This window comes from Chelmon rostratus, chromosome 9, assembly GCF_017976325.1.
Source record: "Chelmon rostratus isolate fCheRos1 chromosome 9, fCheRos1.pri, whole genome shotgun sequence".
In the NCBI taxonomy this organism is placed as follows: domain Eukaryota; kingdom Metazoa; phylum Chordata; class Actinopteri; order Chaetodontiformes; family Chaetodontidae; genus Chelmon; species Chelmon rostratus.
Window position 1 is genome coordinate 5,715,178 of NC_055666.1, and position 8,640 is coordinate 5,723,817.

General features: G+C 42.1%; 2 non-coding genes across 2 annotated transcripts; both read right to left on the reverse strand.

Annotated features, from left to right (window-relative positions):
* Window positions 1–6,986: 6,986 nt before the first annotated feature.
* trnal-uag lies at window positions 6,987–7,068 on the reverse strand. Its single transcript has one exon. It is a non-coding gene; the product is annotated as a tRNA-Leu (tRNA).
* A 1,075-nt stretch (window positions 7,069–8,143) lies between these two features.
* On the reverse strand, window positions 8,144–8,215 carry trnam-cau. The gene has a single exon. It is a non-coding gene; the product is annotated as a tRNA-Met (tRNA).
* Between the last annotated feature and the right edge of the window lie 425 nt (window positions 8,216–8,640).

Below are 8,640 nucleotides of genomic sequence, written 5' to 3' on the forward strand. Positions count from 1 at the left end.
ATTAGAGATTATGTAATGGGAGGATATGAAGATAAAAATGAAGTTATATTGTAGTGTATATGAAAAATAATCTGAGAAGCTCACTTGGCCCAGTAGCATGAACTGAGAGACGGCCCCTAACAGCTCCTCAGTTTCCTGTCTGCTGTCACGTCACACCTGGCGCCAGCCTTCACCATCCGATCACCTGTGGACCGTCGGTCAGCTTCATCCTGCACGTGATTGAGAATCCACATCACTGAATGTCTTAAAGGTCCTCTGCTCTTTTTCTACAAAACCAAAAAAACCACACATCTTTCAAACTGAAAATGACAGCTACTCCTCCTCCCTTATTAAAAAAAATCCATAGATAGTTTTGTTTGGTTCTCCTACCTCACAGAAAAGTCCATTCTCAGTGTATGTGCTCTGAAGGCTTTCACTTTCCACATCACATGCTAGTGTCACACTCTGCTCAGCTGTCCATCATTCTGCACAGTGAAGATACAATAAGCAAAAGACATTTTAGACTGGAGGAGGACTTTAAAACTGTCAACTGATAGCCTATAGCCTTTTAGTTTGCGTTTAACACATCTGCATCAGGAGAAGTCCTGCTGCTTAGCCTGCTAGCAGTACCTTTTCCCAAAGTACACACAAGAAACTCATTACTTTTGATACTGAAGTGAACGTAATTTCATCTCTAAACAGATTTATGGATGTTGATCCTCAATGGACGCTGACGATCCTTCCACCAGGGTGATTGTAGCAGAGTGTGTATTATGTCTGTGTGTTTTGACTGAGTAATGACTCAGAGAAGATGTGCTGTGACGGTTGTTCTGTCCACATCTAAATGTCCCCAGTATTTTCTTCATTCAGTGTATGAACTGTACAGTGCAGGATAATGGGGCTGAAAAGGATAGAAGAGGACTGGCTTTGGCGCGTGTAGAAAGCATCATGTTGTTTGCATTTCATTGGCAGCAGTAGCAATATAATAAGATTAGGATTCTAAATTTGACTGATTAAATGGATTAAATGACTGATTTCAAATACAGTCATGAAACACAAATTGGACCTACAAGGCTTCTGCAGCGTGTGGACGAAATGCTTAAAGCTTAGAAAGAAATGAGTGTGGGATGAAGGGGGGATAAAAGTGAGGGGAGAAGGGACGACATTTTTGCTATCAGCCCACAGCTAAAAAGACTTCTTCATGTGGGCTATTTTTACCTTCCCCCTTAATCCCTCGCTCTTTGATGAGGAGAGGATGGATTCAAGATTTTTTTAATCTTTTTTTTTTTTTTTTTTAGAGGTGACAGACGAAGGAAAACCACTTGTTAGGAAAGTCCAACCTCATTACCACAGACGTTAGTCATACGCAGACACACACATATATGGAATGACGAGTGCGTATGCACAGACACATCAAGAAACAGCATTAATGCAAACTCCAGTTGCAGTCCATTTTGTGTTCAAGTGTGTGAATACATGCATATCATTGTATTTATGTGTCTCTCTGTATTAGTATCAAAGTGTCACAACTTTATATTTATATATGCACATGCAGTTTTATGCGTGTGTGTCTTTGATCAAGGCGAGCAGAGTTAGCGCTAAGCTTGCTCCTGTCTGTCATAGAGGCTAATCATGGGCTTAATAGAGCAAGTGGGGATATGTTTGATTTTATATATAGAAAGGAAGACACACACACATTTACCACTCACACACACAACCCCCACCAGCCACATATTACATTATGGATTACAAGTTCTCTCGCTTTAGATAGAGCGAGGCACAAGGGAAATAATACACTCACCTCTTTAATCTGCATAGTGCAAATCAGTCTGATTCCTGGGAGTTTAGAGATGCAAGTGGCCAACAATGACAGTGGGGTGGTTGCTGCCTTACTTCATGTGAAATGCAGAAACCTTGCGGAATAGGAATTGATGTTATAGGCTGAGTCAAAGGGGGAACCGCTGAAAGTGTGAGGGCAGTAGAAGTACAGGAGTGCCATCTAACAGACTTAGAGAACTAAAAGCAATACCATAAAAGGATTTCTGCGTGCTTAGATCGATGCCAGTGAATCTACAGTATGTGCTCTGATTAAAGTCAACTGAGCTGAGCAGATGAAACTCTGATGGACCTCTGTGTGCAGAGCTCCCTGCATGTTATTTGAACTGGTCTATTAGTCGGTGTGCCTGGTGGAATCACTTGATTGTATTCCTAAAATGAGAATATTCAGTCTTGTTAGCCTGGCTAACAAAGTGGTGAGGCACAGCACAGCGTTTAAAGCTTGACAACGATTGGATGAACGAAATACGTGCATGTTATCAAGATTCTTCTGATTGAACAATTTTACACCGGAAACCTTTGGGTTGAACATAGGAGCTCTGTTATGTGTTGCCCCAGTTGTGTCTGCATTTCTTGCAGTTGGTTTGTAAAACAACAAAAACAGCAGTGGCGGCGATACAGTCGCTTGTGAGCTGCGGTTTCCTCGGCCAACGCACTCGCTGTTTGGTTTACAAAACAAGCGCAAGAAAGAATAAAAAACAGAGAATACAGCCTGTAAGCTTGACTCAAACGGTTAACTCCTTCAGTTTCATATTAGGGCTCAGGAGGAGTAGTGGCCCTCATGATAGCGGCTTCCATGACAACACAGCCGCCGAGGCATTTGTCATACATAAGTTGCCATGGTTTCATATGCACTTGGTTGGGAAAACAATTGGACACCCCCTGGTTTTGCACGTCAGCATGTTAAGACAAGGCAAGGCAACATTTTTGTATAGCACCTCTCAAGAACAACGCAATTCAAAGTGCTTTTTAAATAAGATGATAGAGGTGCCACATGTGGACTGCAAGAACTGTGATTGGCTGCTTTGTTTTCCCCCCACATGTTTCTACATGTACTTGAGAGTGAAGGCAACATAAAGGAAGTTAAATAAAGCCGTGATAGCTGCTCTTCATGATTGCTTGAGCGTGATTGCAGTGATTACACAGTGGTAGTCTCTTGTTCAGCCATGAGACACAGTGGAGTAATATTATGTTACCTGGATGTAACTCCAGTTCTATGTGTGTAGGTCACCATCCCTGTGTACCACTGAATGACTGACAGAATGCAAACACAGTTACTGTGAGGGATAGAAAGTACAATGCAGCACATGCGTCTAGCATATCAACAGGTGAAATCTGACGCTCAGCTGTTACTCAAACCCTAAGCCACAGGCACCCACACAGCAGGACTCCTGCTAACCCCTTCACATCCACTATAAATCCATCCAACACCGGGCTGAGAAGTAGCCTCTCACTGTCCTCTCTGGCTGAAACTTGTACGCCTGTTGCAGCTGTATGTGCACCCAGCAGTAATGTCACAGTGTATTGACACACCTTCCAATACAAAGAGTTGATTTTTACCTCATTTTGGTCATCACTGCTCATGCAAACTGCAGCGCTCTTTTCCTGTGTTCTGAACACATATATAACACATCTCCTCTTGTTTGCCAAGAAGTTTCAAACAAGCAGCTCTCAGTGGTAAAACTTAATTAAACTGAAATCCAACTGCCTTAGACCGCTGATTGACAGAGTGTATTCACATAAGCGATTCACAGATGATCACTGGAACATTAGCATATTTCCTGTCTTTGTGTAACGTATTTTCAAAGCAAATGACTGAACTGAAGACATGCAGAGAAGGAGACAGTGGCTGAGAATGAGACCTTACAGCTGCATATGAGAGATATACGGGGAGTAAGCGAAGGAAGAAAGACAACAGAACAGAGGAAAGGGGGAAGTGGTGCAGATGATTTTCAGGCACCGTAATAAGATGTGTGGGTTGAGGATTAGAGTGTGATTTTCAGGACACAGCATCCTGAGAGTTGTCCGTTACTTTGGCCTTTCCTCTGTGTGTAGGTGGTGGGATTTATTAGAATTCAAATTGGAAACAAAATAACTATCTCCCTCTTTCTTTTTTATTCTGGTTCTGTCCTTTTCCCCTCTCCCCCACCCTCTCTCTCTCTCTCTCTCTAAACTTATAGCGTTAAACCTTTTCCAAGAGGACTCAGAACAACCATGACTCTCATTTAAATTTTGATGAATGACGCCAAAAAGTTTGTTCAGTCCTGTCTCTGTGTTTTCAGTGAAATAGTTCCTACAAATGTCAGGTTCTGACTTTTGGTTTGTTAAAAACACCACATTGGGGTTTAATTAACGTGAATAAAGGACACTGTCTGATGTGGGGCATCGATATTTGTTGTTTTCTCAAGGCCTTCAGTATTAGAAGTCCTACTTTTTTTTAAAGAGTGGTTGCCAGACAACCAAGAAAACAAAAAAGCATATTTCCCAAAATGAACTATTGCTTCACATGTCTATCCAGGAACAGTTCAAAACTACCTCCTATTGATTTTTTTACCGAAAACTAAACCTGAGCTTAAGATATCTAAGGCTTCAGTTACTCAGTTACAGCTACAGCCACTTTAGCCAAAATTCAAAGTTCCATCGCAGGATTTGGGAATAAGCTGTCAGAGCTAAGACTAAAACGTATATACTACCATTTGTTCATGTACTAAAGTGCTGTTTCTCCATCAAACTGCAGCTGTCATGTGTTTAGCAGCGAATCTTTTCGCTGACCCTTTGTACGTTTTGTTCAGACAGAAGACATGAAGCTCGATTCACTGGTTTGAGAAGCAGGTTATGTTTGTGAAAGACACACTCTGTGCATCCAGCACTTTCATTCCACACAGTAATTAACTAATGGAAGTGAGCTGAGCCCAAGGATCCAGAGGAGAAACATCAAAGAGGAAATCTGAACAACACTCTCCTTACAGATGAAATCCTCTCAGTACATCATAGATGGCAATTTACAGCTGTTTCATATAATAAAACACACACACATTTCACTCTAAAAACATGCTTAATATTCATTTGTTGGTTGACATTACTGATGATAGATGAAGGAGGGAACATGCTTTTTTGTGGAGCATTATGATGATTCGTGCTTTTGCCCAGACCACATTAAACTGAACCGTTGACATCCCTCTCTGGCTAAATGCAGGAGTAGCCACTGAACACAGAGCAGTGCCTCTAAAAGGAATGGATCTAATCCTTCTCTGATTCTTAGTGCTTAATCCACACAGAGATGTGCACATCTGGCTTCAGGCTCTTAGGTACAGAATGGAGGGATATATGAGGTCCCAACTTTTGTCATCTAACAGGAAAGTTGGCAGGCCACTCAGCTGTGGTATTTTTTATTTATTCAGACAGGGAGGATGAGAGAAGGAACGACAGATGTAAGAAAGTGTGGTGGGAGTTGATCCTTGGCCACCAGGGGTACAAGAGGCTCAAAAGGAGGGAACTTACACAGTCAACTTTTCACTACATTCACCCTGCAGCTCAGACTGTCCCAATTTAGATTTTCCCGGCTGAGGTTTGTGATTCACTTCAGTCCTGAACTGCCACACATAAACGATCGGTAGAAAAGCATGGGTTAAATCAATTAAGCAGCAGTTGGAGAAGCCATTGAGCATTTTTTTTAACTCCTGCCAGAAAAACAAGAGCACAGTGTGATTGCTGTTGTAGCTAATATTCTGATATCTTTCAGTCATTTTTGCGTATCTACATGAAATTATTAGGGAGGCTCTGATTAATACCTCACTCTCATTCAGGAATGTGTGTCTGTGTAAGGGGAGAATCTGTGACTGCTGTCAAGAGCTTCAGTTGGACTCAATAAATCTGCTAAAAAGGAGAAACTAAAACAAATGTGATATCCAGTAGATCACCAAGAGTTAAAGCAACCCTCTCAGTTCTGACCTTCTTTGAAAAACAGACATTTGCAAGTGAAATCATCTGCTTGGAGGAAACATAGGTATGCAAACCTTCCAAAATGGTAAGTTATGCACTGTGCAGAGAAGCAATTGACTCAAACAATTCCACAGAGTGGCCCACGCCTTGGAGCAGATTGCAGGAGCAGAAACATGGGAACATTTGGTTATATCCCACTGCATTGTCCATTCTCCCCAGAGGCTAATTATGCATGATTAGTGCACAATTAGCTACTTCCAAAATTGACTGGAGCTTAACATGAGAGAACAAGATTGGCAACTGTTCCTCCTACTTAAAACTATTGGGAATCAATGTGCTCAGGTGGCTTGTTATGTGCCTGACAGCTTACTTTGCTGAAAGGCTTTCAGTGCCTTTGTTTAGAGAACATGCAGATAGTCGCGTTAAGAATGAACATGGTGTAGATCATCACAGTCCTGCAGTTGTACTCAAAAGTCAATAAGATCTGGGTACCAACATCTAAATCCATTGAGACTAAAGCAAGCTCAGACCATACCAGGCAACACTGGGATTTTAAACTAAGGGAAGATTTCTGGCACCGGGCTCTGGGCTGCTCCACCACCCTCACCATTGTCCACATACCCCTTCCATTTAGACAAGGGGGCACACAGTGAATCCTAAAATCACCACTAGGCAACCACTTGCTTTAAAATGGCAAAAATAGGAATGTCTGACTTACACTTGTGTTTCTGAGTTTCCACAGATAATCCTGTTGGCAGATTTTCCCATTACTTTGAGATATAGAGAGTAGCGATGGGATTCAAAGCCATGCCCACTGAGAGCCTGGAAGTTTAAACCAGCGCCTTAGACCACTACCTAAAAGCTACCTCCTCCACTAGTGATAGGTCAATAAAATCCTTGAGCATTATTAAAAGGATGGTCAAAAATTTGTACAAGAGAATTGACAAAATAACTGCATGAGTTTCACTCAAGTGTATTCCATGCATCATCAGCTTGCCACATGACTAAAGTTCCCACCCAAAGAAGCTTAATACTCAACTTTATGTACTGGGGAAATAATAATATGCAGAACATATTTTCCATTTGTAAAAGATGGTCTTGATCCATTGACCCCTGCATCTTTCTGAACCACAATCTGTGATTTCAAATGAATTTCTTATCTGTCTTTGGAAGTATGCTCTGAAAGTGAACAGATCCCCAGGTTGTGGCAACATACTGGTTTATAATGCTGGCAGTGGTGGGATTTGAACCCACGCCTCCTTAGAGACTAGAGCCTAAATCCAGCGCCTTAGACCACTCGGCCACACTACCTGCAGTATTTCTATGTTATCAAAGCTAAAACATTCACCTTTGGTTACCACCAATACCCAGTTCATGATCACAGAAATATGTTGTCGCTAAATTTATGGTCAAAAACTTTGCAGCATCATTCAGCAACCGACTTAGTGCAATGAAAAGCCTGTAAAAGGCTCAGTCCAAACACCTTTGCCTTTAGCCCTTGCAATGAAAGGTTGACATGAACAGTGAAAAACATCTGATTGGCAGTGGTGGGAATGCAGTCCACACCTCCATAGAGACTGGAACTTAAATCCAGCGCCTTAGGCCACTCAACCACACTACCAGAAAGCGGTTGTTGTGTAAAATCTTTACCTAGGAAAGACACTGTTGCCATTATGAAGACAGTCTTTTAACAGTGCATGTAAGAACGGAGAATTTTGCAGAATAACGAAAGGAGTTTGGTGGGAACCAAAGTGTAGGCAAAGGCTGCAAAAGCAGCTTCTTCTTCTTCTTTTTAAACAGTGCTTGCTACAGTAGCAAATGGAGAAGCAGCTTCAGTGGGTATATATTTCTCTGAAAACAGACATGTGAGATTGCATGGCTTATTGCTCTGGGTTGGGCCCAGCACACTTCCACTGCGCCACTCTGCTCTCTGTTGCTCACATGAGGGCGTGAACAGACGATTGAAAAGTTGGCAGAGAAACACAGACAAACATCACCTTCATGTACTCAGGATACACCGTTCTGATACTATTTGCAATCCTTTTGGTTCTCTAACTTTCCCATTCTCCTGCCACAACCCAGAGACAGAGACTGTCCTAGCAGCTTGAGAGTAATATGGCAGTGATAGGATTTGAACCCACACCTCCAGAGTTCCCATCTGGTCATTTAATTTGACTGGTGCTATCCGTTGTGAGATCAACGTGGAAAAGAATTGCTTTGAGCGATACTGAGCAGAAAGCGACACCAGCAGCAGTTCTACACTTGTCAGTGGTTTGATGAGAAGTACTTCCTCATGAAAACACACATTTGGCCATCACTGACATCGCATTTACAGCAACAAAGTACATTGCTGCTCAGTTTGAGGTTAAAGGACAACTTGGTCCATTAGCAGAGGATGGTTTCGATCCATCGACCTCTGGGTTATGGGCCCAGCACGCTTCCGCTGCGCCACTCTGCTTTCAGTTACTGTTACAAGCATTTTGCATGAACGTGCAAGCAATGACTTTGGTTGATTTCTTTGTCAGTGTCTTGGGAGTATTCGCTAAATCAAGTAGACTTGTGAAAAGAGGAGCAAATTGTCCAAGTTTCACAGAATATACTTTTAGGTTACACACACACAATTGGACACTAAGCGATACTAGCACCACTTGTCTGTGCTTTAATGAGAAGTATTTCTAAAGCATTAAAACTCAAACATTGACCTTTGGCCACTGCTGATATCCAGCTCACGAGCACAGAAACATGTTGCAGCTCCATTTTTGGTCTAACAGATTGCAGTGAAACCACCTCTGCTTTTTGTCCTTGCCAAGGTATGGCAATGACAAGTTAACCTGAATGACCATGGACAGATGTCCAACAGTGGCAATCCAACCCACATCTCCT